The sequence below is a fragment of the Lactuca virosa genome, chromosome 2, assembly GCF_052849685.1.
Source record: "Lactuca virosa cultivar CGN04683 chromosome 2, Lactuca_virosa_CGN04683_v6, whole genome shotgun sequence".
NCBI classification, from domain to species: domain Eukaryota; kingdom Viridiplantae; phylum Streptophyta; class Magnoliopsida; order Asterales; family Asteraceae; genus Lactuca; species Lactuca virosa.
This window is the reverse complement of record NC_136427.1, coordinates 115,813,532-115,840,770: the sequence shown is the minus strand read 5'-3', so window position 1 is coordinate 115,840,770 and position 27,239 is coordinate 115,813,532.

Below are 27,239 nucleotides of genomic sequence, written 5' to 3'. Positions count from 1 at the left end.
TTGGGAAGACTTAGTCAAATCTAAGTGAGGGAGAATCGTCCCGGGATACAGAAGCAGGAGCGGTGTTGAAAATGGGTTATGTTTCGCATCGTGGTCAGGAAGAAAGACAAACCAAGTGGCTGTTTGGTTTGAGGGTTGTGTGAGTTGGGGAGTTCGGTAAAACTCCCTAACATGTGTATCACGTCTTCTTGGTGCTTGATAGCAGAATTTGGGAAACCAGGTTGGTGTTCTAGTCATGAATTGAGTTCAGTTCGAGTATACGGTCGAGGGTGTGCTCGACTCTAAGGGTTTTGGATTGATAGATTGAGGGTTTTGTTAGCTTCCAGGGCTCGGCAGTAGTTTCAGCACGGGTGTGCGGGTTATTTATCATATGTAGTAGACGCGGGTCAGGGAACAGACCACGGATTCCGAGAGGGTGGGCGATCGACATGAGGCCTAGGGTTAGGTCGGGGTTAGAGTCCAAGGAATGGATCAGGAGTTCGGAACCCCAAGTGGGTGAGAACAGTCTGCATCGGAAAGATCACCAGGAGGGGTGGTCCAGGGAGATGATCAACAGTTTAGAACGGTCCGGATAGACTGAAGGCCTGGTGAAGCGGTCCAGTCATGCTGAAGACTCTGTATTTGTTTATAGATCTATGTTCGGGTATTGAGTATGCCGCTATGCTATAGCAATCAGTAGGTATGTCCCCAAGTATTGAACATGCTGATGGAGTAGGTTGAAGACTCCGGTGTATTTTGGTTGATCAGAAGTTGTTATTAGAGATCGGATGCAGTACAGAGGATCTTGATGATCTCATCAATTCGGAGGGTGTCAAAGGATTAATCTTCTTGGATTGGGTAATACTCCAGCTGGGGACTGGGAGTAGATCTAAATGGGTATTCATCAGCTTTTGGAAGGCTTGGGATTGGAATGTCTTATCATTCAGGTTCTGGGAACCAGGTTAGATCTTTCTCATGATCGTCTATGGCGACACGTTATATGGGTTATGGGGTAGCAACTTGTTCTGCAAGTGGATAGTGTGGGGTGAGGTTTTAGTACTGTGACGCTTGTTGGTGTTGTGAAGGACATTGTTTAGGCCTTCTTGGGCAATGGAGGAGGTGAGTACCTCCAGGATGGAGTACTGGACATCTCAAGTGACGACAACGGTGTCGATAGGTTAGCTGGAGCATTCCAGTCATGAGCTGAGGGCTGGTGAGGGCATACCAGACTCATGTTGTGGGCTCAGAGGCAATCCAGACCTATGCTGAGGACCGTGTAAGGGTATTCCAGTCATAGGTTATGGGCATAGAGATTGTGTTGGTTATGTCTCTAGTAGGAGCGCATTCAGATTGGATGTTTTGTTGAGATTCGGGGGAGTTGTACTCGGTTGCGACGAATCAGAGGATTGTGGATGATACGTAAGGATAGATCCTTGGGTCTCAAGTTATGAGTAGACCCGAGTTATGTCCATAGAGGTATTCCAATCTAGGGTATTCCGTCCTGAGGATGACCGGACCCTATGATTGATTGGAATTGATATGTTTGGTATTCCAAAACGAGGGTTGATTGGGCCAAAAATGTGTGGGGATACGAGGGTATTCCATCCTAGGGATGACTGGACCCATCGTAGGCATGCCTGGTATTCCAGCCCGAGGCTGATTGGGCCAGGCATGAGTGTTCGTGTTTATTAGTGGATTCATTTTTTTGTATGATACTTTGGGAGCTAAAGGACGCATTATCCTGTCAGCACAAAGGGTTCACTTCAAGAAGAGGGAAAGTTGGGTTTCTGATACTTTGGATCATCAAGATTTTGTCTGGTTGGCCGGTAGTGGTAGGTATGTTGTTGGTCGTAATCGCTTGCGGGACTGTATTCTATGGATGTGGTGGACGACAAGCAGTGACATGGTAGATTATCGTCGGTATTATGTGGACATCTTATTCGGATGGTCTATTAGGTGGCATGTTGTGCTTGATCGGGCTGAGGCGGTCCTGCTCTATGCAGTAGGCCAAGATACCTGCTGCGGGCCGACGGTAAGTCGTAGGCTCAGGGGTTCAGCAGAATATGATCCATGGTTCTATTTTTGGGCACGAACCTCAAGATCCCAGGGTTGAATAATCGGTTAGTAGTGTTGAGAAGAGAACTAGCGATGGTTAGTATGAGTGGTCTGTCAGGGAGCCAGACCGAATTCAGGTTTCCAGATTGCAGGTTTAGGTAGAGTAAGGTTGTGTGTTGCATAGGTTTATGAATTCGTCTTATCTGGAACGAAAAGATTCCCAGTGGATTTAGTCTCGTTCGGAAGTCGTCAGCTGTCATGGGTATGAGGTGCCCCTCAGCATGTCGGATTGTCGGGGATGGTAAGGAATGATTTCGAGGACGAAATCGAATTTAAGTGGGGGAGAGTTGTAACATCCCATTTTTCCAGTAGTTTCAAATTCATCCCTCGGATTTGAATTAGGTCATTTTGGCCCTTGATTTAGAAGGAAGTGGCAAAAGGAGGCCCTAGTGGCAAAATGGTAAGTTTGGAAACTTAAGTAGTACGTTGGGCGTACATGTGGTACGCTAAGCGTACTAGGGCACACCCTAGTACGCTGGGCATACGCATGTGTATGCTGGGCGTACGTGTGCTAGGATGGAACCCTAACTTTTAGGGTTTGTAGAGTATTTAAGCACCTTATGGACCATACCCTCCCATCTCTTTTAGCCTCCACACCTCCCCCAGCTGCCTTTAGAGAACCCTAGCCTCCTAGTTATCCTTCTTGAGCTTATAAGTGTGTTTTTGGTGCTTTCAAGAAGGAGCTTGTGCATCAAGGAGCAAAGGAGGGGAGATGGGATTGTAGATCTTGGTTCATTATCTATTTTGGGAGCTCCAGAAGGTAAAAAGCTTGGAACTTTATACTTGTATGAGATAGATCTATTCATTTTAGCTTTATGGAAGCATTCTTGTCCCAAAAGTCCCAAAATGGTTCATGTTATGATTTGGACGAAATGAACTGTCCTTTCAGACCTTAGAAGAGGTCCTAAGTGATAAAAATGGTGTCCCAATAGCTAGATTAGTCTTATGCATGATGTAGGAAGGACTTAATGGATTAAGACCATGTGTTAAGAACTTTCTGGACGTCCAAAGTGATAAAGTTCGAGACTTTATAGTCCTATGGCACATTTGATCGGTGGATCTGGAGTTCGGGCTTGAGTGCTTAAGCTATTAAGTACTTACTAGGGTTTTGGTGAAACCCCGCGTGCGCCCACCGTAAATCCGGTACGCCCAGCGTACTGGGTCAACCACCGCGATGGTGGCCAACATCTAGACGAGTACGCCCCACGTACATCCTCTATTGGGCCTTTGGCAATTGGGCTTCGGGTTTTGGGCTGTTTTTGGACTAGTTTGATTTGGGCGTTTGCTGGACCTTATGAATATTATATTTTGGGCCAAGTTTTGATAATGGATCTTGAAATTTGGCCCAATTAGGGAGTTGGGCCTAATTGGTAAATTGGACCAATAATGGGCTTTGCATAAGGACTTTCAAGGTTATGGACTTGGCATTGGGCCTTGGCCCAATAAAGAGAATGGACATGATGGATTGTGTGGATCCTTAGTCAAGATTGTTATGTTGTGTAATGACTTGGTTTTTATTATGTGATAGTTCGGGATTTCCGGTGAGATAGCGATTCGGGAGTTCGATTCTTCAGTTCAGATCAACATTGCGAGGTGAGTTATCCTCATTGTACCCAAGGGTCTAAGGCACCAAGGCCGGCCCTTTGTTTTGTTATTGAGATCATTACTATTGTGATCTTTTGGCTTGGTATCCTGGTAGATAGGATGGTTATATGCTAGTATGATCTATTAGATCGGATGTGGTTATGCTTAGTGACCTATAGTTGGTCTGACTGTCTGCGTGCTAGTGCTTAGTGACCTATAGTTGATAATTTTTATTAGAAAATGTAAATCAATACTCAACTTATTTCAAGTGACAATCACATCAAAATATTTTCCAACATTGACCTTCCTGCAGGTCAAGCACCGCTCTACGTACCATGCTATGTCCCGCTTCATGCAGGGCCACCAATAATAAGGGCGAAGATCCCGATACATCTTCGTCGCCCCAGGATGGATGGGGAATCTCGACTTGTGAGCCTCATCCATCATAAATAGGTGTACCCCGCCATAGTAAGGAACCCAGACCCGCCGATGCAGGGTCAACAAGCCACGACTGTCATAATCAAATGAGGCCACCTGGCCTACGATCCGCTCATACTTCCGGTGCTCCTCCTTCAGGCCCTCGACATGCGCCTCCCGGATCTGCTCTAGCAAAGGGGTAATCACTGTCATCCTCAGACATATGTCTCGTATCGGAGCCGCCACTGCCTTGCGGCTCAGAGCATCGGCCACCACATTGGCCTTTTCCGGGTGGTAAATGATCTCACAGTCATAGTCCTTCACCACATCTAACCACCGACGCTGCCTCATGTTCAGATTCGGTTGATCCATGAGGTACCTCAAACTCTTGTGGTCCGTGTAAATGGTACAACGAACCCCATAGAGGTAGTGCCGCCAAATCTTGAGGGCGAAAACCACAGCCTCTAGCTCCAAATCATACGTCGGATAGTTAGCCTCGTGAGGCTTCAACTGCCTCGAAGCGTAAGATATCACATGACTATGCTGCATCAATACCACACCCATGCCCGTGATCAAAGCGTCATAATAAACCACGAAGTCATCGATGCCCTTTGGCAAAGTCAGAATCGGTGCCTCGCATAACCACTGTCTGAGAGTCCCGAACGCTGCCTGCTGCTCATGCCCCCAGCGGAATGTCACCGACTCCTTGGTCAGTCGGGTCAAAGGAACATCGATCTTGGAGAAATCTTGGATGAATCTCCGGTAATAACCCGCTACACCAAGAAAACTTCGAATCTCGGATGGAGACCTCGGAACCTCCCACTGCATCACGACCTCTATCTTGGCGGGATCGACCAGAATACCCTTCTGGTTGACAAGGTGCCCCAAAAACTGCACCTTGCGCAAACGGAACTCACACTTGGAGAACTTTGCACAAAGTATCTCCCTCCTCAATGTCTCCAACACCTCCCTCAGGTGCTCCTCATTCTGCTCCTGAGTCTTGGAGTAAACCAAGATGTCATCGATGAAGACTATCACAGACCGGTCCAACATCGGTCTGCACACGCGATTCATGAAGTCCATGAACGCGATTGGAGCGTTGGTGAGCCCAAACGACATCACCACGAACTCATAGTGACCATAGCGAGTCCTAAAAGCTGTCTTCTGCACATCCTCATCTCTGACTCGCATCTGGTGATAACCCGACCGCAGATCGATCTTGGAGAACCAAGATGCACCCTGTAGCTGGTTAAACAAATCATCTATCCTCGGGAGGGGATAGCGGTTCTTCATCGTTACCTTATTCACCTCCCGGTAGTCTATGCACATCCGATGTGACCCGTCCTTCTTCTTCACAAACAGGATCGGGGCTCCCCATGGCGAACTACTCGGCCTGAGAAAGCCCTTGTCTAGCAGCTCTTGCAGCCTCATAGACAACTCCTGCATCTCGAGAGGAGCCAACCGATATGGTGCATTGGCTATCGGTGCCGCACCTGGAACTAGGTCAATCCTGAACTAGACCTGCCTCTCCGGAGGTATCCCAGGCAAATCCTCTGGGAACACGTCCGGGTACTCTCGTACGATTGGTACATCATCCACTGTCGCCTTATCCTTATCCCTGGTATCAATAACATATGCGACATAACCTGCGCAACCCTGCTGAAGGTAGCGCCTTACTCTCGCTGCTGAACATAGGACAAGTCCACCCTACGGCGTCTCACCCTGAATCACTAATCCTCCCCCACTAGGAGTCCGAACTCTCACTAGCTGCTGCTCACAGTCGATCACTGCTCCGTTGGGACTTAACCAGTCCATACCAAATATAACCTTATTCCCTCTCAGAGGAATGGGGACCAAATCCACTGAAAACTGCTCATCGAACAACTGCAGTGTACACCCTCGATGAACTCTAGCAACCCGAATGGTCCTATCATCTGCTATCTCTACATCCAGTGGATAGTCTAGCTCCCCCGGAGCTCTAACAAATCGCTTGCTCAACGCGAACGATACAAAAGATCGGGTGGCCCCCGAATCAAACAATACTAGGGCAGATATACCATTCACAAGGAACGATCCTATAATGAAACACATAAACAAAAGCAATAATCAATATACATAAACAGATAAGGATAAGATACATACCCGTAACGACATCAGGAGCTGCACGTGCCTCCTTTGCTGTCAACCGGAAGGCTCGACTCTTCGCCACTGGCGCCTCTGTCCGGACCTGTCGGCCGTCTGTAATCCTCAATGTAGCAGGAGCGGGTGCCGCCACCTTCCCTGCTGCTGCTAAACTCGGGAACTGGGACCTCTTATGGCCCCTGTGATTGCACTGAAAGCAAATCAAACCGGATACTGTGGTGGTCGTGGTACCAGTACAATCCCTGCTGACATATCCAGTTCGGCCGCACTTGAAGCAGCCCGAAGTACCCGCCCTGCACGTGCCCTCGTGCATCCTACCACACTTGCCGCAACGGCCTCGGCCCTGATGGTCCTTCCCTCAGGAATCTACCTTGGGATTTTTACCCGAGCCCTCCATGCCAGACACCTTCTCTGCCTTCCTCTTCCTCTCCATCTCTAAATCAATCTCTCTCTCACGAGCCCTAACAATCATTTGTTCCAGCGTCTTGCAGATAGATCTGCTCACAAACTGGCGGATGTCACTTCGCAACATCTCATGATATCGATCCTTCTTCATCTCCTTGTTCGTCACATACTGCGGAACGAGAAGGGACCTCTCCCTGAATCTGGTGGTGATCTCCGTCACCATCTCATTCGTTTGTTGAAGATCCTGGAACTCCCTAGCAAGCTGTTGCACCTCAATCACAGGTGCAAACTCGACCCTGAATCTGGCTGAAAAATCACTCCAGGTCATCGCATCTAGAACTGCATCATCTCGAATGGCATGTCCGACCTCCTACCACCAGTCTCGTGCTCTGTCCTTCAGAAGACAGGAAGCTAGTCAGACCTTGTCCTCCTCGAGACATCGGCTCGTACGGAAAGCGTTGGCGACATCAGCCAACCATCTGCTGCTAGCAATGGGGTCCCGAGCCCCATGGTAGTCTGGAGCTCCACATGCTCGGAACTCCCTGAAAGTCATCGTGCGCCCCCAACATGGCCGCCATCTCGGTGCAGAATGCACCCAACCTCTCATCAAGTATCTCCAAGATGCCCTCCTTGACCGTACCGAAGATCACAGGAGTCTGGTCTAAAATGTTGCACGTGATCTCAGACGAGACGAACTCTCTCGTCTGCTCATCCTGCTGCCCGGCTCCAGAGCCTGAGCCTCATCCCCCACCGGCTCCTGAAGGGCCGACTGGTCTAGTGCGTAGCGTCACCATTATGAAAATACACCATAACAAACATCAGAATACTCATCATAACTCGAGGGATCATACACACTACAAGTTCCCTGGATTCATCTCAACCTTCCTTGATTCGAGTACAGATCCTCTGCTTTCAGTAGTACGGGCCCATACTACCTTCCACATCTATCCGTACTTTCGTCGAACTGCCTTGCCTCCACCAAGTCCCTTCTACTACTACTACTGCTGATCTCATGCTAATCTCATCCTGGGCTTGCCCTTTGGTAATCACCAACCCATTCTCCGCCATTAGCTGCGTACGAAGTCCCTGGTATCTCCCCCTAACTAGCTCGCGAATACTATTACATATCACTAAGACTAGATAATTCTTCGAATGAGAGGTCCTACCCTACAACGGTTAGTGTAACAACCCGTTATTTCTCAAGTTAATAAAGTCAAACCCTCTAAATAAAATTTGAGTTTTATTTATTTCGTTAAGATCATAAGGGTTAAATATGATTTAAATTATATAAATTATGTTTTTATATAAGCATTTTGATGTTTGGAATAAAATGCACTTAAAAATAAAAAATTTCCCTTTGGAAACCGAGAACCTTCGCACCGAAAACCCTCGGACCGCAAACTCCTCGGACCGAAAAATCCCTCCCGACCGAAAATCCACCCGATATATATGGTTTCACTCGAAAACATAGTTATTTTCTCACTTTTCCAACCGAAAACACACTCATTTTGCTCTTAAGTATCATACAAGAATCTTCATATCTTCAAGAAAAATCCTTCAAATCTTCATAATTTTCACCAAGAACACCAAGAACACCAATAAAAATCTTCAAATCTTCAAGCTGACCGAAAACCATTAGACCGAAATCCTTTCCTGACCGAGAACCTTTCCTGGACCGAAGAGTGATTTCGGTCAGTACCGAAATCAAGGGATTTTGGTGAGGGCTAAACCGAAAACACCTAACAACACTCCAAAAAATTCTCGGTAATTTTTGTAAGTATTACTTACATAAATTAAGTGTTGTTGTTGGGTATAGAAGATTGCATCATTTGGCTTTTTGTTTTAGTCCATTATGTATACGGTTTGGGCCTGTCCAACCGTCATTTACTAGGGCTATAAGATCTATATATAGTGCATGCATGCACCGTGTATTGGCTAGTCGTTGATTTCATTATTGTAACCCTACCACATCTCTACAGTAGCAATTCTTAATAGAGTTCTTCTGAGGTTGTGACTTATTAATCATTCGACATCAGTTTGATTCATCTTGTGTTATTATTTGCTTTGTGTTCTTGTGTTGCTTGTTAAGAATCTTATCGATCTTAAAGAGTTTCAGTCTCTTCAATTGGTATCAGAGCAGGAGGCTGTATAAATAATACGCATCTCTTCTGTTAGAAGAAAATCTTTAGGGTTTCTGCTTTTATCGAAACCATTGGAGCCGTCATCACTTTATTGACGTTGTTCCTAGATCTCGATATTACCCTAACTAAATCTTTACAAGTCTGATTCTTGACAGGTACGCAGATCAAATCATCATGTCTCTCGACGAATATCAAAACAATCCCATCAAAATCTCTAACAGCATTGGATCGACCACAAGGATTCCGATCCTATACACTCATGAATATGAGGTATGAGCTCTTCATTTTGAAGACTACGTTTTCGGTTCAGAGGATAATGGATACTTGATCTGGGAGGCTATTACTATAGGTCCTTTCGTTCACTCAGGAACCAACAGAACCATCAAGACACAGAAAGAGCTCAATCAGCTTATGATAGATGTGAAAGAAGTCCCTCAAGATGAGAAGGACAAACTGATTAGCAATATAAAAGCAATGATGATGATCAGATTCGCTTTACAATATGATACCTTTCGTCTGGTAAGCACGTGTACTACTGCAAAGGAAATCTGGGTAAGGCTTAAGGAGTTATATTCCACCGATGAGGATCTCGAGCATTCCATCCAAACTCTTCAACTTTCGGAGTTTGGTGACATCTTGCAAAAGCTTGAGGAAAGTCTTATTCAAACATTCAATCGTTACGACCATCTTCTCAGTAAGATGATTAAGCACGAAATTGGCAGAGAAGTGATCGACCAGAAGGTCACTTTCATGAATGGCCTAAGACCCGAATGGATGGCGGTGGTTTCAACTGTTAAAGCACATGAACATTTCAAGTCTTACTCATTAGTAAAGCTCGTAGGAATTCTCAAGTCACATGAAAGTGTTGTGACAAAAGACTCAAATGTTGTTTCTAGTTTGGGCTCTTTGGCACTCGTGGCTAAAGGTAAATCTGTGGATGATGAAGAACCTGAGACTGATCTCTCAAAATGTGATCTTTCTAGTGAGGAGTATGCTCTAATGGTGTCTAACCCCATGTAGTTCGCAAGGAAGAAATTTCCTTCTGCTAAGAACCGAAACTGGCAAGGGAGTTATAACTCCGAGAAGGAGAAGGAGGAGAACAAAAATACTCCTCAGAAGGAAGAAGAGAAGAAAGAAGAAAAGCTTGTTGGTAACTCTAGGTATGAGTGCCACTACGGTCGCGGGCATAATCATTTGGCGAAGGACTGCATGTTACGAAAGCTGAATGAGAAGAAAGAGGGAGAAGATGATGAAGCTTACTTCAAGCGCAAGCTGGAGGAAATCCAGAAGAAGAAAACTAATGATAAATCTATGCATGCTTTGATTGTGCAGGAAGATGTCGTAGAGAACGAGTTCGGTGGAGTAGAAGTTTGGTCTACTGAATCGGAAGATGAAGAAGTTCGCAAGCCCACACATGGAAGGGCATTTGTTGCGAATGAAGATGGCTTTGAGGTTACTGGCAGATGTTTGATGGTAACAGCCGGTGTGTCACAAATGAGAGGCTACACAACAGATGGTGGGTGTGAAGAAGCGAAAGAGAGGGAAGACAAATGCTTTACCGCAAAACCAGTCGGAGAGCAGATCAATGAGTGTGATCAGTTGATCAAGAAAGTAAATTCCATTCTTGAATCTCTTAAAATACCTGTATCTAACTATGAAAAAGAATTAAATGATTTAAAATTCACCTCCTCTAGTTTAAGTGGTAGCCTAAAACAAACTCGCCTCACGAATTCTAAACTAACTGATCAAATTAGTAGGGTGTCTTCCAAGAGTGAGGAGCGAAGGATGTGGATAGAGAAGAAGGAATTAGAGTTGGTTAGGGTAATAGATGAATTGATTTATTTACAACGTGACAATTTAAAGTTTTTGAAACAAAGGAATATTTTTTGCTTGATTGCTAAACGTCTTTATTCCAATATTACTCAGTTGTATTTAAATTGTGAGATTGGCGATAAAATTCACAAAATGATTTTGCCTTTCCTTGAATTAAAGGAAGACGAAATAGATGCTGATTGCTACAAGTGTGAATCAATTGTCTCATCAGAAGAAACTTCTGAAGCCTACAGAATTGGACTGGACAAAATTGAGTAATTTATTAAGTCCAAAGACCACAAGGACATGCTCAAAAACTTACTGGATGAAAATGACAGATTGAAAATAAAGACCGAAACTGTACAGAAAATTGACTCGTTGAGTTCTAAGTTGAGTTCAGATAAAAGGATCAATGCTGAATTTGTTAAAACAGAACCAACAAAAGTCCTTATATCCGAAAATTCTGTTGAGTTCGCTCGATTGTCTAAGGACAAGGTCAAAATCCTGAAAGAGAAGGCTGTGGTATACCAAAAGGTACAAACCGTACCAAATCAAGTGTACACTACCACTGGAGTTACTAAGGATCATACAGTTGAGCTAACCAACATAGTAGATGAAGATAACGTTGATGGCTGTGATGAGTATTTTTGGTCAGCCCCAATCGACAATGTTGATGAAACGAAAGGTTTGTCGGAATGAACCTTGTGGAGAGTGAAAAGTAGATACGTAGCTGAACCACTAAATAAACCATCAAGGTTCGATAAAACTAGTACAAGTGGCATCAAGGATGTTCAAAGTGAACCTTCAAAAGGTTCAAGCGAACCACAGTCAGTAAGAACCGAACCTCATGACAAGAAGGCGAAACCGAATGTGAATATTCACAAATCTTCCAAGCAACTTGCAGAGCAGAAACGTCAACAAAATAGGAGATATCAAAAAAATCTCAACGAAAGGAAGCAGTTTTGGCAATCCCAGAACTCCAACTATTTACGTAAAGAAAAAGCTTCCAACCAAAAGCCAAAAGTACATCCATAGGCGAAACCCAAACAGTGTTCTCACTGTAGTTCCTACGCTTCACATAAAGAAAATGGTAGTTTCGCTCACAAGTCATCAGTTCCAAAAAGGTTTTTTGAGAAACCCAATCCTCATCACTCTCTACCAAAGAAAACTCCTATCAAGGATGTTAAAGGGAAGGGAAAGCTCGTCTCAGATTCTGAAGTTCAAACAAAGAAGACGGCCACTAACCCTAGGAAGGAAAAGAGAGAATTTGTTAAGAATCAACATAAAGAAAAACAAACTAATTCAGACAAAACAAGTAACAAAATCAAGGTTTTCACCATTAAAAGAAAAGACGAAACCACTTTAATAAAACAAATGATTATGCTTGATCTTTCTGTTGCTTTTCCTTGTTCTGTAAAAGGCTCACCAGGACCCAAGAAACTTTGGGTTCCTAAATCCGCTTAATTTTGCAGGTCATACGTGACGAGCAGTTTGACAACGAATGGTATATTGGCAGTGGCTGCTCACGTCACATGACAGGAAGAAAGGAAGAGCTGAGAGAGTTTCGTGATCTCAAAGATGGTGGATGCGTAAAGTATGGTAATAATTCCTTTGGAACAATAAAAGGCTACATGATAATCACAAATGGAGAATTTTCCATCCGGAAGGTGGCTTATGTGGAAGGATTGCAACACAATCTAATTAGTGTTTCACAATTAGTTGTGGGAACTGGCCTGAAAGTATCCTTTGATGATGAAGGATTAGAAATTATAGAGAAAAAGACGAAGGCAGTTCTATTGAAGTCACAACGAAAAGGGGAGATGTACCCCTTAAACCTAAATCCCATAAGAGGGAAGCCTGCTATATGTCTGCTAGCAAAGGCTCACTTTAATGAAAGCTGGCTGTGGCACCGAAGGCTCTCGCACCTTAACTTCAAAGACATCAACAAGCTAGTTCTTGGTGATCACGTGCGAGGGCTTCCTCTCTTAAATTTTGATAAATATCACCTGTGTGCAGCATGCGAAATGAGAAAACAAATAAGAAAGAGTCATCCAACTCTTGTAAACACAAAGATCATCGAGCCATTTGAGCTTCTTCATATTGATCTATGTGGACCGTCTGCAATCGAAAGTGTCGGTGGTAGTAAGTATATACTTGTTATTGTTGATTATTTTTCCCGTTTCACTTGGATATATTTTCTTAAACAGAAATCAGAGGCTACTCCAAAGCTGAAGAACTTTATAAAACAAGTGGAAATTCAGTTGCGAAAGCTGGTTCGCAACATCAGAAGCGACAATGGGTTGGAATTTAAAAACAAAGAGTTTGAAGAATTCTTAGCTGAAAAAGGAGTCACTCAAAACTTTTCCGCTCCCTACACTCCACAACAAAATGACATAGTTGAAAGACGAACCCGTTCCTTATGTGAAGCAGCCCGAACCATGCTTAGTTTTGCTTGTTTACCTCTGTATTTTTGGGCTGATGCAATTGCCACAACTTGCTACACTCAAAATAGATCCTTCTTGAATAAGCGATTTACCCTTACTCCATATGAAATCTTAAATAATCGCAAACCTAACTTCAAGTTTTTTCATGTCTTCGGCTCCAGGTGTTTCATCTTTAAATCTAAAGAAAACCGAAACAAGTTCGATGTGAAGGCAGACGAAGGTATCTTTCTGGGTTATTCGCTGATCTCTAAGGCATATAGGGTTCTCAATAAAAGATCCAAGAAAATGGAAGAAACCTATTATATCACGTTTGACGACAACTACCTGAAGAAGATTCAATCAAGCGAAAGCCAAATGGGAGACATCTTTCCAACACCAAGTCCAGTCACAATTGCAATAGCTGAACTTTATGAGGAATACATGCTACTCTTTGATGAGCCAGAAAAGGCTATCCACTCTGAAGCAAAAGCAACAGATAATAAAGTCGATGAAATAAAGAAGATAATCAATGATGCCACAAAAGAAATGGAAATCGAACCTCCAATCACAAGCGAACCTTCAAAAGAAAGCACTCCATTGCAGGGGGAGGGTTCGTCTACGGCAAATAAATCCGATTTGCCTTTACAGGGGGAGAACCCATCTCCAACCATGACCGATGAAAGTCCACTCGAGGGGGAGAATTCTGAACCTGATGTTGAAACCGTCTCATCATTGGAAGGGGAGAATCAAGATACACATGTTGACTCGAATGTTCAATCAGAATTCGAAGAGGAAGTCAACGCTGAACTGGATCCTACCTATGATCCACCCTACCCTCCACTCACAAAATGGACAAGAGATCACCCAAAAGCTCAAGTTATTGGTGAATCATCCGAGGGAGTTCTTACACATTCTCAACTGAAAGCGAAGCAAACTGCTTTATTCTCTCAAGTGGAATATTGCATGTTTAATTCATTCGTCTCCAAAGTTGAACCGAAAACAGTTTACACTGCACTCGATCACTCTGATTGGGTTCAGGCCATGCAAGACGAACTCGATGAGTTCGAACGAAACAAGGTTTGGAGATTGATTCCCACGCCACCTGATGCATCTGTGGTCGGTCTAAAATGGGTGTTTCGCAACAAGATGGATAAAGAAGGCAACGTCATAAGGAACAAAGCGAGATTAGTGGTGAAAGGATATTGTCAGGAAGAATGGATCGACTATGAAGAAACTTTCGCTCCAGTAGCAAGGTTAGAATCAGTTCGAATCTTCTTGGCATATGCAGCTCACAAAAAATTTGAGGTATTTCAGATGGATGTCAAGTGTGCTTTCCTGAACGGAGAACTCGAAGAAACCGTATACGTTGAACAACCACCAGGTTTCGTGAATGAAAAGTATCCCAACCATTGCTATATTTTGGACAAAGCCGTATATGGTCTGAAGCAAGCTCCTAGAGCCTGGTATGAAACTTTAACTCGTTTTCTAAATATGTCCAAGTTTAAACAAGGTTCGATTGACACAACCTTCTTTCGCAAGAAATAGGGTGACCATTTAATGATCGTCCAAATCTACGTCGATGACATCATCTTCGGTTCCACAAATTCTAGCCTAACAGCTGAATTCCGGAAGTTGATGGAGACTAAATTTGAGATGAGTTCAATGGGTCCAATTAACTTTTTCCTTGGATTGAACATAAGACAAGGACCAGAAGGCATTTTTATCAATCAGGAGGCTTACACAAAGACTTTACTGGCGAAGTTCGGCATGATGGGAGACTCAAAAGTGAAGGTTCCAATGGCTTTCGGGACGAAGCCAACATCATCTTTGGAAAAACCGGCTGCTGATATGACGCTCTATTGTCAAATGATAGGGTCTATAATGTATCTTACAACTAGTAGACCAGATATTATGTTTTCTGTTTGTTACTGTGCCCGGTTTCAAGCCAATCCATGCGAACCTCACATGGTTGCAGTCAAGAACATCTTCCGATACCTGAAGCGAACCTCATCTCTCGGCATATGGTATCCTGGGAAATCCGTATTCTTCGTTCAAGCATTCTCTGATGCTGATCTAGGAGGATGTGGTCTAGATAGGAAAAGCACCACAGGCGGTTGTCAATTTCTGGATGGAAAACAAGTCAGATGGCAATCTAAGAAACAAACGTGTGTATCCTTGTCCACAACCGAAGCTGAATATATAACCACCAACATCAGTTCTCTCTCCTGACACGAAGACTAATCGTTCTTTAATTGAGTACTATCTTGATTTTTCTCAACCTCAGTACTTGACCTGGAGTGCACAGAAGATTACATCGGTCAAAGTTCTAAAGCCAGTCGCTGCAGGAAGCTTTATTAATGTGAAGTTTCGGGTGACTCGAGGTTTTGAAAACTCGGTTCATGAGATCTCTCTTGCTGATCTACCGAACCTTAATCCTCACGATTGGATCCTGCTCACAAATTTTCTATTAACTGAAGAACATAAGTATGACCCCATTCTTGCTCACATAAAGCGAATGCTGGTCTCATACATACATGAAGTAGCGAAGCTGGATCAGGAGATCGCCTCTGCTTTGAGAAAGAAGACAACTGTCAAACCTATTGGTAAAGCAAGCGATGTGAACACGATGAAATTGGTCAAAATAGACACGAAGTATCTCACGGTGATGTTCACTCGTGGAGAAAATCAAAAGTGCCTCTTCGCCTTACCCGACAAACACCTGTTCTCCACCACTTGTTTGGAGCATATCTTGAGTATTACAAATAGGTGGAAACAAAATGACGATGATGCTAAAAAGAATTTTAATGCATTGCTTCGCTGGTATATTCTTTTTCGTCATACTCTACTGGCTATCATACCAAAGCTGTTCAAGACAGTGAAGAAGACAAAACAAGCATATCAGTAGATTTCTCTCACCTCAATTGACGCAAAGGGGGAGATTGTTGGGTATAGAAGATTACGTCATTGGGCTTTTTGTTTTAGTACATTATATATACGGTTTGGGCCTGTCCAACCGTCATATATTAGGGTTATAAGATCTATATATAGTGCATGCATGCACCGTGTATTGGCTAGTCGTTGATTTCATTATATTAACCCTACCACACCTCTACAGTAGCAATTCTTAATAAAGTTCTTCTGAGGTTGTGGCTTATTAATCATTCGACATCAGTTTGATTCATCTTGTGTTCTTATTTGCTTTGTGTTCTTGTGTTGCTTGTTAAGAATCTTATCGATCTTAAAGAGTTTCAGTCTCTTCAGTTGTCTAACACTTTAATTAATTATCTCGCTAATTTAAATACGATTATGTGTTTAAATATTATTAGGATACCATTATTTCCGCGTACGCTAGCCCGACGATCATCTCTGCAGTTTCGATACCTGAACACGAACACACACTAGAGGTGAGTTCATACCCTTACGTTTTCACTATTTTTCAATGTTTTTAGGGGGGGGGATACAAGTTAAGCACAAGGACTCTTGTGTTAACATTCAAACGATTTCAAACCATTTGCAATTGTTTCAAAACGATTTATCGCTGCATTTATCAAAATATAGTTGTATATATTTTTAACCCTTTTGTAGCATGTCGAGCAAAAGGGTATTTTACATAAATCTCTTACTACCGCTTTATACACACTGTTAAATTGAAAATGCTTCAGTTCATTACAGGGCACACATTTAAACTATAGTTGGTATAGTTTGCAAATCGCTACACTATTTTGCTAAGTTCAATAAATGATACAAGAACATACATTTAACCTATAATAGGTATAGTTTGGGAAACACTACACTATTTTACAAGCTCAAGAACACTATACAGAAACAAGTATATAAACTATAATAGGTATAGTTTATGGAACCGTACTTTATGTCACAACTAGCATTTTTGGCTAGGAAATCCTCTCTTCATATACTCAACTCTTGTGTAACTTGTAATCTAAGTTGATGTTATGTACTAATGCTTATTTCAAAAACAACTATTTGAACCAAAACTCACTCATGAAGTCCAAAACCTAATTCAATTCATTTCACACACTTAACTGTGGGTTCACAACCCTAATATCCCGATTCAAACTCAGAATTGATTTGGATCCTCTTATTGGGCCTAATGGGCCAGTAAACTCTCAATTTAGCTATTTTGGGCCAAGGAACTTCATTTGGGTTCTAATTGGACCTACATTTATCAAACCATAGCATTTTAGGCCATATTGGGCCTAAGATGTCTCACTTGATTTCTTGGGCTTTATTGGGCCGTAAACAAATTCCTTTAACATCTTTGGGCCGTAAACCCTCACATGGGCCCAATGGGCCGAAAACGTTCATATTGGGCCTTATAATTTCGAATATTATCAAAACTAGCCCAAACATTTCTTTTCTCCCTTCTCCCCTTTCATTCTCGGCCATATATACATATATGTATAAAAAAAGAGAAAATTAATTAACATAAATTAAGTGACACCTCATTTTTGTCTAGAGGATATCTATGTTGATTACATCACATGTTTCTAGGTATAGCATCTTAATCCTCCATGTAATGACCAAGACCAACCCTCCCTCTTTCTTTTTCTTACTTTCGGCCGAGAGCCACCCCCACCACCATTTTTCACTTCAAACTTAAATCACAATCTTCATTTACTCTCATACCTCCCAAAGAATACAAGGAAAAATCCTACCATTTTTCATTCTAAAATTCGTGGGTTAGTGTGTGTTTCAAGAAGTGGTCACCAAAAATCCCCTCATCTTGGTAAGCTACTTCTCATCAAGATGTTTAACTTCATATTCATGTTTAACTTCAGAAAGATACCTTCGTCTGCCTTCACATCGAACTTGTTTCGGTTTTCTTTAGAATTAAAGATGAAACACCTGGAGCCGAAGACATGGAAAAACTTGAAGTTAGGATTGCGATTATTTAAGATTTCATATGGAGTAATGGTAAATCGCTTATTCAAGAAGGATCTATTTTGAGTGTAGCAAGTTGTGGCAATTGCATCAGCCCAAAAATACAGAGGTAAACAAGCGAAACTAAGCATGGTTCGGGCTGCTTCACATAAGAACCGGTTTCGTCTTTCAACTACGCCATTATGTTGTGGAGTGTAGGGAGCAGAAAAGTTGTGAGTGACTCCTTTTTCAGCTAAGAATTCTTCAAACTCTTTGTTTTTAAATTTCAACCCATTGTCGCTTCTGATTTTTCATTATATAATGATATTTGAACTGTAATATTTGCTACTTGTAATATTATATTATAGATTAAATCGGTATTATTTTATGGAACACAACAAATTAATGTTTTATGTTCTGAACTTTTTAAAAATATTTACTACTTTTCAATAATTTAAAACATAGTAACGAATTAAAATAAATCACACAGTTGACATATATTTCATCTAATAATATAAATTACCGAATTATTTTAACTTATATCTATATAATTTAGAAACAGAAAAAGAAAAAAAAAACTTTTTGGTGTTAAAAATAATGTAATGGGTAATGAGTTGGAAATGATTTAATACACAAATAACTGAAATACAGGTTGCTAAGAGCCATAAAATTAATTCAAAATTTACCTCATTTGTTAGAGCCAAGATCCATTAAAAGCCTTCATCTCCTTTGAAAGTTCAAAGATTTCATTGTAAATGCAAACACGAGTGCAAAAAGCAAACAGAAAACCACCACATCAGTTGCAACAACTCCTAAAAATTCATGTTTCACTACTAGAAAACAGCCCTTTAATGAAGCGCAAACAATAACACTCGCTGATAGAGGACGCGCATTTGTGCGTGACCTAAAAAATAATGTCAGTTTTGCAAAATTTGAAGGATAGAGGACACGCATTTGTGCGTGCCCTAAAATTAGTGTCAGAAAAGAAAAAAAATGAAATGCGGAGGGCGCCTTTCATAATATGTGTGTCAATTTATAATTTGTTAATGAAACACGCGTTTTAACGCGGGATTTCACCCGCCTATTGGATCCCAAAAATTAAACCCCCCGCCTCTTCCAATTAGCAAGAAAAAGCCCTAGGGCCTTCGTCTTCATAGGGGAATTGCTCTTGCTTTCATGATCAAATGCCTTGCGACGACGATGACAACGATCATCGTCTCGGCGGAGTCATCCCATCCTCCATTTTCATGCGACCCTTCTGCAACGTCAAATTACTGATTCCCTTCTGCAACGTCAAATTACTGATTCCCAACCGCGCTCACGACGTCGTTTCACGACTTACTTTAGACGAGAAATTTTTGCAGTTGGTTCACGGAGCGTCGGGGATTCCTCGCCTTGGGATCTCCGCTTACGAGCGACAGTGGTTTTGAGGAAGGACAATGGCAGTGATGGGTGGGTTCAATCCCTTAGGTTCGCTTCTAATCCAACCTCCATCTCATCTAACATTTTTCGATCTTACAAAGAAGAAGAAGACTCAACCGGCTGAAACATAGGTCGGACTCGGTAGGCGAATCCCTAAACGATGTTCAAAAGGTAATTGGTTTTTGGTTTTGCTTTCTCTCATCTCCGGTGTGAAGGTTTAACATTTTTCATCACTATTTCCCATTTTTATTTTTAACTAATCGTTTTTCTAATTTCTACAAAATAATTTCTTACTAGTTTTCCATTTATCCCAACTTCATCTTTATCTTCTCTAATATTAGGGCTTTTTATTTGAAAATGTGATTTCAAGAATGACGACCTTATATTCTTTTTTCAGAACTGGAATTCTAGAAGGATTGTAAGCTTATCTGAATTGATATCTTTTCTGTTTTGTTTTTGGATATGTCGTAGAAAGAAACTTCACAAATTGACTTGTTTCATGATTATAGTAGTTGTCTGTTTTGTTTTTGGATATGATCAGTGAGAAGTAAGGTGATGTGGAAACCCGAGAGGCATAGAAGCTCAGCTAGCTTGATGGTGGAGTTCATAGGGCCTTGTAATGGCAACGGGAATATCAACACATGATGTGGGAGTACTGTTTCTTGATCCATCACAGAAATTGTAGCTTAATTTTGTTGTTTATGAATCTGTAGAAGAAACATCGATAATTGATTTCATGTCATAACTCTATCTAAAAATACTAAATCACATCATGCCATAACTCCTGAGTATTTCATGTATGGAAAAGTAACTGACAAGATTGATGTGTATGCATTTGGAGTTGTTCTTCTTGAGCTTCTTTCCGGAAGAAAACCAATAAACAGTGGATACCCAAAAGGCCAAGAGAGCTTGGTTATGTGGGTACGTCTCTCTCTCTCTCTCTCTCTCTATATATATATATATATATATATATATATATATATATATATATATATATATATATATATATATATATATATATATATCTGTCAGTCTGTCATTGTCTCTATATATATTCACAACTTATGCATTGCACATGGGTAATGATCATCATTCATGAATTCATATTTCATCATCACTTATTCCTCTTCTGATTGCTAATGTGAGATTATTATTCACATCAAGTGTGAAGCATGTACATGTCAGCACAAAATCCGAGCTGCAAAAGGCTCTGTTAAATTCTCAACATGAATAAAGTGACTCTGTTATAGAAGTTGAGAGCTCATTTGATGCCAATAAAAGTTCCAGAGTAATTTAAGACAATTTTCATGTGAAGCAGCATATCATGCTTTATCCACTATTTCACAGCTATCAGTTCTCAATTCAATTAAAGTTCATAAACTGGAGTTTTTTCTAGTACAGGTCAGCTTTTTACTAAAAAAATGGATCTATAAAGATTTATTATAAATTTATAAAGTACAATTCCACATATTATAGAGAAGGATTTGTGCTAACTATGTATATTGAAGATGGAAGTACTGGAATTGGAGAGGTAAAATTTATCTTTTCTATTTAAAGTTATTCATTATTTTATTTATTTATTGTTCATAATGATAGGTTGTCCGAATGGTAACTCAACTCCTCTCATTGATTACAATTTTTCTCAAATGGAAAATTATTAAGTAAATAAATAATGATATGTTTTGTGTGTTTTACTACAGAGGATTCCTATATGGTGGAGATGGTATTATTGGGCTAATCCAGTGGCTTGGAGTTTATATGGGCTGCGGAAATCACAATACAGAGATGTGAATGAACTTTTGAAACTTGCTGATGGGTCCCATTCAGTTCCATTAAAACAGTTTCTTGAAGATCAATTTGGTTACAAACATGAATTTTTAGGAGTTGCTGCAACTGCTGTGGTGGGTTTCTGTTTGCTTTTTGCTCTCGTGTTTGCATTTACAATGAAATCTTTCAACTTTCAAAGGAGATGAAGGCTTTTAATGGATCTTGGCTCTAACAAATGAGGTAAATTTTTAATTAATTTTATGGTTCTTAGCAACCTATATTTCAGTTATTTGTGTATTAAATCATTTCCAACTCATTACCCATTACATTATTTTTAACACCAAAAAGTTTTTTTTTTCTTTTTCTGTTTCTAAATTATATAGATATAAGTTAAAATAATTCGGTAATTTATATTATTAGATGAAATATATGTCAACTGTGTGATTTATTTTAATTCGTTACTATGTTTTAAATTATTGAAAAGTAGTAAATCTTTTTAAAAAGTTTGAAACATAAAACATTAATTTATTGTGTTCCATAAAATAATACTGATTTAATCTATAATATAATATTACAAGTAGCAAATATTACAGTTCAAATACCATTATATAATGAAAAACCAACATAAGTATAACATTGTACCATTCCCTAAGGTGGTTGAATGAATAGGATATGAGTTCAATGAATAGGAAGAAACTCACTGTTCCTGCTGCAGTGTTGAGACAAGTCAAGCCTTTCTCTTTTTTATTTATTTATATTTTATGCTCATTTTGATTTTGGTCATGTACTTCATTAAAACTATTGGTATCTGTTTCATTTTGACTTAATGGACTTAATGACTCAATCAAAATTCTCTTAGAGTCTAGAAAAGGAACAAGCTTTATCCAGATAGACATCATTATTTGCCTATGTTAAGGGGAAAAAGGAGCAAGGGCTTACTTAGTTTTCAGTTTTGACCTTGTAAAGGTACGATCTTTAATAAAAAAACCTCGTATCTTACATTTATATTTCTTGTTTTTTTTTTCATTTGTTTTTTTAATAAATATACAAAAACCCAGATAGGTCACCATTGCGAACGATCTGACTTGGGCTTATGATGGAAACTGCTTGTACAGTTGTAGCCAGGTAGGTACTTAATTGGATTATGAATAAACTATAAAATATTATATGTAAATTTGTAATTGTTAAATTCTTTTTTTATTTTTCTTATTTTTTACAGGATAATTCTTTGCATAGCTGGATCATAGAAGGAGATTCCCTCCATGGAGTCTCTTTACCTCCAAATATTCTTGGTGTTAAGACATTCACAGATGTATGATTATTTTTAGTACTTTTTTATGTCCCAAATTATTAAAAAAAACAAACGAAACAGTTTGAATATTAGTCAAATATATTGACTAGAGACCTTAAATCTTTTGACAGGTCCCTAATGTGTCTGATGCATGTTTTGGCATAGTTGTATCCCCTATTAATTTTGAATCTTGTGGTTGCGCTGGTATTTCCACTTTTACCCCCGATAGGAAGTATAAAGCATCCTTTATAAATAATGGATGGGTGTAGGTGCTGGCTGATATGAGGATAAGTGCGATTGATGAGTTTGATAAGATGGACGAGATCACCACTTCTCTCAATGCAAGAACTGCAGTTCTTGCTGTTGCCAATCCTGCATGGTATTTTCTATTTACTATTTACATTATTATTACTATTTTTTAGTTACTAATATGAATGTTTTGTTTGATGATTCAGAGGGAGATATGATCTACACAGAACTCCAGCTGAAAACATAAACCTACCTCCAGCACTTCTATCAAGATTTGATCTTTTGTGGTTGATCCTTGACAAGGCAGATATGGAAAATGATATTGAAATGGTATTTACTATTTACTATTTACTTTATTATGTCCACCAGAACAAAGAATCTCCTGCCCTTGGCAGTTAACTTTTTCATGTCCTTTAAAAGTATTTAAGGAGGTGCAGGAAGAACATCATACAAGCATTTACAAGGAGCTGTTGTATCTATTCAGACTAGGCTTAGAGCAATGGCTGCAAGAGATAAGTTCAGAAGAAGAAGGAGCAAGGCTGCAACTATAGTTGTGAATTCTAGCAGAAGATATCATGTACATCCTTGCTTACTGGTCCAACTGTATGTATCTCACGTGAAAATTTTGTTAGAAATACTAATCTTAGGGATTTCAAGTTTTTCATATTTCTTATATCTAATTAGTTTGTAAATTTTTGTTACAACTTCTATTGATTTGTTTTATCTTTCCATGAAACAATTATTTGTATGACATTAAATTTTATGCAATGGATTGTATTTTTTGTATATATTTGTTTCCATATTTTTGTATTATGCGTAAATGAGTATCGTAAAGAGGCGTCGTAAATTCATATCGTAAATGATTGTTGAACTTTATGACACAAAAATGCGTGTCATCTTCATTTATGACAAAGGCTATAATGATACGCATTGCGTGTCATAAACAAGCGCGTCGTAAGGTTACGACAAACAAATGCGTGTCGTCTTCCTTTATGATAGAGCATTCCTTGATACGCATTACGTGTCATAACTGCGCGTCGTAAATGCGTGTCATAAATGCGCTTCGTAAATATACGACGCGCAAAAGCGCGTCGTCTCTCGTTATGACAGGCCCTTCCTTGACACGCATTTGCGCGTCGTCTGAGCGTTTTACGACACGCGTTGCGCGTCGTAAAAGGCTGTTTTTCTAGTAGTGTTGTGCAACTCAATATTCACGTAAATTCAGTTAAGGATCTTGTGAGACACGCCGTTTGGCACCTATCGAGTGTACAACCGTAGCCTTTAGTTATAACCAGAGTCTCCTGGAGGGAGAGCGTGAGTTTGTGTATAGATCTATACGGGGATGACACCCCACACCTGAGCTGTTCACTACAGTTAGACTAGGTTAGTCTAGGGTGACAAACCTTACCTTAAACAAGTCGGTGTCAGAAAAATGTCATGACAGGCGGATTATTCATTACCAAGTATGGTTATAACGACTCACTTAGAGGAATTAAATCCATTATAAAATTTATGGCATACCTTTACAGTTTGGTAACACGGAATCTTACACTGATAAGACTACAATGTTTTATATACAGACAATATCAGATTTTCTGGGACCATTCACTCTATACATTTTTCAAACATTAACACACATGCATTAATACAAGATCGAACACAAACATTTCAAATCGTTTTTCAGAAAATATCGGATTTTCTGTTGTTTACAAAGTAATACAAAAAATTTTACTCAAACATGCTTATGAATTCACCAACATTATATGTGTTGACGTTTTCAAATTAACTTGTATTCTCAGGAAATCGTTGAGCAGGTTGGTCAACAAGAATACATGGAAACTTTGTTGTGTTTTGTTATCACCATACTATGAATATTTTGGCATGTAATTTGAATTACAATACTTGATGTAAACAATGACAGTTGTAATATTGTATGTGTGATGATGATGATGTTTTGTTTCATTTATATTCACTATGATGATATTACAAGATGAAGTCACCCAACCCCCGAACGTTTCAGCCGTCTGGTTCGGGGGTGTGACACTCTATTTCACTAATTCAAGGATACACTACTAAATAATTATTTAAGTATAATTATTTTGTTCGACAAAGTACACTACTACAAGGTAATACATACAGTTTCAAGTACAAGAGAACACTACTACACTACACATAAACTAGTTAATACAGGGTTGTGAGGCACTACTTCGGGGTACCCATTAGGGTACCATTTCAAGTCCTATAAATTTTAACCAGAGTATCCTGGAGGGAGAGCGTGAACTTGTGTATAGATCTATACGGGACTGACAATCCCACACCCGAGCTGCTTACAACAGCTAGGCCGGCAGGCCAAGGGTGACAAATGTCATAACATTCCGATGCCTGACGAACGTCGTAGAGGCCACTAGGTCATATCAAGCACGGTTATATGAAACTCATAATAGTATCAACTAAAACTTTTGTTTACGGGATTAACACTACTTCAAAGGTTTTATTTTAAATAATAAAACTACAGTACACTATATACACTACAGCTGGTGGATTCCAGGCACTCATACAAAAGTTTTTATTTTAAATAATGAAACTACAGTACACTATTTACACTCAGCTGGTGGATTCCAGGCACTCATACAAAAGGTTTTATTTTAAATAATGAAACTACATTACACTATTTTACACTACATCTAGTGGATTCAGGCACTCATACAAGAAGGTTTTCATACAAAATCACTACAGACACTACTACAGTATATACTACTTTTCTAGTACAGAGTACACTAGTACGTCATACAAATTCAAGAAGCATTCATGTTATAGTTTTATTTATTAATAAGACTACAGATTACTATTTCAGAGTACAGTAACAAACATACATTTTGGTCTTAAGTCCTAAGACTACATTTCATTCACCAAAGAAAATATTGGATTTTCTGGAAGTACACTATAACATTTTCAAAGAACAAAGACTAGCTTTCCATCTCAAAAACATACTTATGAACTCACAAACTTAAATGTTGATACACTTTCAAAACCACTTGTATTCTTAGGGAACCGGTAGACAGGTACACCCCCATGTTTTGAGAAGACGGAGCTTTAAAGAATCGCGTATTTTATACTTTTGCTATACATTTTGACGTCATACAAACTATGTATTGAACAGATGTAAACACTATATTTTATCAATGTAATGGTTGTGTTTGCGTTGATTACTATTATGCAACTGTTGTGATACTGTACATGACGTCCTCCGCCCCCGAACGTTTCCGCCGTTCCGGTTTGGGGGTGTGACAGATTGGTATCAGAGCATTGTTTTTAGTGAACTAAGTATATCAAACCTTACAAGATATACAACTATAAAGACAATGGGGCTGAAGTGCTCTGACTAAAACTATACTTTTAAAATCTAAGTATTTTATAAGAAGTATACAAACATACATACATACCAGAAACAATATCACAGTAAGAACTACACAAAAGTATTTAGATGTTGGACACTGCAGTTAAACCTAGACAGTTATGTAATCATATATGGGATAAATATAGCCTGATCAACTATAGTTATTTGAGATACGACCAACATATGTTTGGGAGTGATAGTGGTGTTGCAACAAGTCTAAACCTTACCAACCCTATATACAAGAGAAACTCTAGAACCAAACATAAAGATAAAATACTATAGGAGTATTTTATGATCTTACAACACTAAAACAAGAACATTTAGGCCTTGATAGTTATACATAATTCGTATACACTAGGTGACTATAGAGGGACCCAGTGTGAGTCACGCTATACAAATTCTGTACAAGTGTTTCTATAAATGAAGTTGGCGATTCTTCCTTATATTAGTAGACTTCCACTGTAAATCGCTTAATAGAACACTATAACAGTCAGGATAAGATATATCATGTTCAAATATCACCTGACTCATGACCACTATAGAGGACTTATCATTAATTTCTCTTTAATCATTATAGAGATAGATGCCTCCAAAGAAGTCCAACAGGAAGAAAAACAACCCTCCAATGAATCCACCACCGCCACCACCTTCTCGGTACGACCCTGCTGTCTTCCAAGCAGCAGTAACCGCCGCCGTGGCATCCGCCATGACGCAGATCAATGCAAGCGGCACTAGCGGGCCGGGTAGTGGTGCCAACCCTTTTAACCACGGAGATAGTCAGGGACACCCAAGGGAGTGTTCCTATAAAGACTTCACGAACGCTAAACCTAAATCCTTTGATGGCACCGGAGGTGTCATTGGTTTAACAAGTTGGTTTGAGAAAACCGAATCAATATTTGAAATTTGCGCTTGTCCTGAAGCTAGTAAAGTGAAATTTGCAGCATGCACTTTCACAGATAGAGCCCTCACTTGGTGGAACAGCCAAGTCAAGTCATCGACTCTCCCAATAGCCAATGCCATGAGTTGGGATGACTTAAAGGAACTAATGCTAGCAGAATACTGCCCGAGGGACGAGATACAAAAACTAGAGCATGAGCTATGGAGTCTGAAGATGAAGGACTTCGATGTCGCTGCCTCTACTGCCAGATTCAGTGACCTGGATCTTCTGTGTCCCGGGATGGTCACCCTAGAGAGTAAGAAGGTGGAGAGGTATA